The sequence below is a fragment of the Bidens hawaiensis genome, unplaced genomic scaffold, assembly GCF_021521415.1.
Source record: "Bidens hawaiensis isolate Kalapana, Puna unplaced genomic scaffold, B.hawaiensis_p1.1 tig00001961_1, whole genome shotgun sequence".
In the NCBI taxonomy this organism is placed as follows: domain Eukaryota; kingdom Viridiplantae; phylum Streptophyta; class Magnoliopsida; order Asterales; family Asteraceae; genus Bidens; species Bidens hawaiensis.
Window position 1 is genome coordinate 757,667 of NW_027491109.1, and position 4,764 is coordinate 762,430.

Here is a 4,764-nt window from a genome sequence, read left to right on the forward strand (position 1 = left end):
AGCGGCGAGAAACAAAAGTTATAGTAATCATGCAACAATTACGGATGTTAAAGGTTCGTTTGAAACCTTGAAAACGTTTAAACCAATCACCACTTTTTATTAGCTGGTTTCTGATTGTTCAAACCATTGCAAACAGTTCGGTTTACGGTTTATACCAAAAATAGGCCATATAAAATCGGACCAGACTGTAAACTTATTACTGAAGCTCAATGCGTGAAACTAAACCGTTAGTAACGATTCGGTTTAAATTTTCGACGGTTTAGTTTTCGTTCTCAATTCCAAAAAAACAAACCAATAGTTTGGCTCACAGTTAAACTTAGAACCCGTTAAAACCGAATTGTGAACGCCTATACGTAACAAGTTAATTTTTTTTAGTTGAAAAAAACTATAGCAATACCATATACAAATTAAAGACAATAAAATACTCATTTTTTTGGTGTAATTTTTAGAAAAATATATTAACTTATGAAAAAGTTACGGTCGTTGGAAACTCGTTGGTGGGAAGTTGGTTACAATTAAAATCAAAAGAAATACATTGGTAAAGATGAAGGTTCAAAATTGTAACAGTTTTTTAAATTTACAAAAGTTAAGTAAAGTTGAGGGGGCTGTAACTATTTCTATATAATATTTTCTAATGGACAAGTTTGTCCCTGTCCTAAAGTGTACCTTATGCTTTACAAGTTGTAAATTACTTAAAAAGTGGGTGTATTAATTTGCCAATATCTCATGTATTATATATAGTATAGATTTGGGAAGACATTGTTTATTCCCATTAATTTTTAAAGTGGTTGTGAGTGGTGAAGAAATGAAGAAAATGTAATTATAAATGTATACAACATTATTATTTAATTAAAAATATGAGAAATATATAACAACTTTTAGTGTAGTTAATATATATGAAGATGAGAAATATACGATGAATGCCCAAATCCATATATGTTGGCAGTTGCAACCTAAATTTTTCAGGAGAATCTATAATAATTAAGTTTTAGGTTTTTTTTTTTTTTTGGAATTAGGTTATATTGTGGAGTTCACATTATGGTTCATCTTTGCAAACGATTAAAGTTAGGATGAATGACACTATTTAAGAAAAAAAGTGTCTAGCTTTCTATTGTGTTCTCTTACCAATCTTCTATTCTCTCCACACGCCCCCCCCCCCCCCTTTTTTTCTCTATACAAGTTCAATTTTAACGTGACGGGCGGTTTTCCAAATGCTCCAGTGCCATATATATTTTGTGTTTCTCAGGCCACATCCCCAACTGCACCAACAAATGTGTTACATTGGGTTTCGTCTAAGTTTGCATTTCTAGCATGTTACTAGGTATTATTGTTATCAACTAAAATTTGTGCACTTCCCAAATAAGAAATATATAAGAATGTGAACACTTTGTGATATTTAGAGACACTTCACTTTATCTTCTATTATCCATAAGAGTTTAACATATCCACACAAGTATATTAATTCTTTTACCATAGTTTGGATAATTAAAATGTGTTCCATATAGCCAAATTCATGGCGGCAAGTAAGCAAATTCTTCACATGGGTTACTCACGAGATAAACAAAACTACGAAAGATGACTCATCAAATGACCACCTAATTTGTAATCATTCTCAAATTCTACAATAACTTTAAAAATAATATTAATTCCTAGAAAAAATGATCTTTTTTTTAGACTTTAGAGCCACGTAATTGTTAGATCATTAGAGGCGACTAAATAATAATATTATTATTATTAATAATAATAATAATAACTTGTAGAAAAAAGGAAACGCATAAAATTTTAGCAACATAGTATTATAACAAAATATTAACTTACTTTTTTTATTTAGCTATCACGACAACATTTTCTTTATATCAATGATAACAAAATAACGACTAAATAAAAATAATTAAAAAAGTAAAACAAATTCCTCGACATTCTGCACTAATATGTTATTAACAACCCTCATACTGATATGATGTGATATGATGATATACTAGAGAGTATAGCCATATAGGTTTCATGGTTAGCTAATATACATGCATATAGTCATATAGACAACGAATGTGATGGTATACTCTTGTAAAGAATAGTGAATGTAACGGTATATACCCGTATAGGCCAACAAATGTGATTGTATATGGTCATATAACGTAACATTTGTTATACGACGGTATAGAATATATTATTAATGGAATTAGATGATTACCGGAAGTTGTGCATGTTAACAAATAACAACATTATAAAAACATGAATGCTGTAAAAGGACGCATTTTAGTCAACTCAAAACATAATCAAACCACATAATAATTCTAGGATCAATCTCTTAACTTCTTTCTCCATAACATACTCCAAAGGACCATGTTCACAACTCACAAGTCACACCAACGTTTATAAAAAATATTTAAAAACAATAAATTATTCTCTTTCCATCATTACATCAATCCACTTTCCATATGACACCAAAAGAACTATAGAAGAAGATCACACAAAAGCATTCTGTTTCACATCCCAATAAAACCAACCAACTCTTTCTAAACTCTTCTGACTTTTTTTTCACATTCTTTTCAATGGCAAGTCTTGAAGATATTGGAGTGTCTGCTTTGATAAACATAATAAGTGCTTTTGCATTCTTGTTGGCTTTTGCTGTCCTCAGAATTCAACCCATTAATGACAGAGTTTACTTCCCTAAATGGTACATTAATGGAGTTAGAAGCAGCCCAAGACATGCACATAATTTTGTTGGCAAGTTTGTGAATCTTGATTTGAGGACTTATGTTACTTTTCTTAATTGGATGCCTCGAGCTTTGAAGATGAAGGAGCCTGATATTATTGAACATGCTGGTCTTGATTCTGCTGTGTTCTTGAGGATTTATGTTCTTGGGTACTTTTAATATTTCTTTTCTTATATGGAATTTTCTTTATTTAATATAATAAATCATAATTTAATGTTTTTTTTTCTAGAGTGTGCATTCTTTAAGGTTCTAGATACTTTTTTTGGACATAGGTTTTTGTTAATTTGGTGGAATTGTTCATAATTTGATTTTTGTTAGTTAATACCTATGTTTAGTTGTTAATTTGTTGAGAAAGTTGGGATTTTTAATATTATTTTCTTGAATTTTTTGTTCTTGAATGCTTTTTTATCCTTGTTGTGACCTTGGGTTTTGTTAATTTGGTCAAATTGTACATAATTTTATATATATATTTGTTAAATACTCAATTTTAGTTAATTTGTTGAGAAAGATTGTGAAAGTTGGGATTTTTATTGCTACTTTTTTTAAAAGAATATTTTCATTCTTGAAGATTTTTAAATCTCTTTATTAATATGGGATTTTGTTAGTTTGAGTCAGTTTATATAATTTGAGCTTCATTAAAGAAAAAAAAGTTTAAAATTGGGGATTTTATTGTCACAATCACAAGTGTTGATGTTAATTCCTGCTGTCTTTAGATACCAAATGTCATTGTTATTAGTTAACAATTTCGGCGTCCGATATTATCTTCTGTTATCAAAAGTGGAGGGCGAATAGGGCATTTAATTAATAGTCAAAAGATTCAATAAGCGGTTCTTAACATCATTCTATGATATTTACAGGTTAAAGATCTTTGGACCAATCACTGTTGCTGCACTCTTGTTGCTTGTTCCGGTCAACGTCTCGGGTGGGACTTTGTTTTTTCTCAGCAAAGATTTGGTGGTCAGTGACATTGACAAGCTTTCAATATCAAATATTCAACCTAAATCTCTGAAGTAAGTTTATTTTCTTTGTAATTTATATGAAAATTTGTGCATAAAAGAAACATGTAAAGAGCCCGCCATTGACTTTTGAGGGTCAACTGTCCTGCGCTTTTTTTCCTTTTTAGCTTTTTGCACACATGGTAATAATATTAACTGACTCAAGGCTATATCTTCTGATTTCAGATTTTTTGCACATATTTCAATGATGTATGCTTTCACATTTTGGATCTGCTACATGTTGTACAAGGAGTATGATACGGTTTCATCAATGAGACTGAGCTTTATAGCATCAAAAAATAGGCGAGCAGAGCAATTTATGGTGAGTGGTAACTCAATTGATTACTGTTATGTTACAAAAGGTAAATGGGTCAAAATTGCCAGGACTAAAAAGCAAGCGGGTCAAAAGTGAATTAACTTAAAAGCAAACGGGTCAAAATTGACAGGACTAAAAAGTAAACGGGTCAAAACTGCCATGACTAAAAAGCAAATGGGTCAAAATTGCCATGACTAAAAAGCAAACGGGTCAAAATTGCATGACTAAAAGCAAATGGGTCAAAATTGCCACGACTTAAGAGTGAACGGGTCAAATGGGTCAATCCGACCCGACCCGGCCCGGCCCAAACAAAGATAACCTTTATATCCGCAATAGAGCGAAAAGAAGGCTATTATGTTTCATCATTTTCACACGTTCTTGTTGGAGTGGAATAAAGATAACAATAGTCGAATATGGCGTTAACAAGTATTAGAATAAAATTTAACTTTCGGACCTACATCACCTTAACTCGATTTTTAACTTCATTTCATATGGGATGAAGCATCGATGGCAAAACGACAGGTAACAAAGGTAGTCGAGTGAACATTGCAAGATATTATAGGTGTTACTTGTTAGTCTCCCATTTGGTTGAAATTGAGATAACGGTTATGGGAGACGATTTTAGACATGTGTTGCGGGTTATTAAACACGGATATTGAGCTAAGATTGTAGACTCCAGCCTACGAATGTTGCCTCTTTGGTCATTGACTAAAAAGATGCGGCTGGTCATAAATAT

General features: G+C 31.5%; 1 pseudogene across 1 annotated transcript; it reads left to right on the forward strand.

Moving 5' to 3' along the window:
- Positions 1 to 2,541: 2,541 nt before the first annotated feature.
- LOC143604454 (hyperosmolality-gated Ca2+ permeable channel 1.8 pseudogene) lies at positions 2,542 to 4,124 on the forward strand (annotated as a pseudogene). The gene is made up of 3 exons (XR_013148300.1): positions 2,542 to 2,866; positions 3,575 to 3,727; positions 3,899 to 4,124. The product of XR_013148300.1 is annotated as a hyperosmolality-gated Ca2+ permeable channel 1.8 pseudogene (transcript).
- Positions 4,125 to 4,764: the final 640 nt, after the last annotated feature.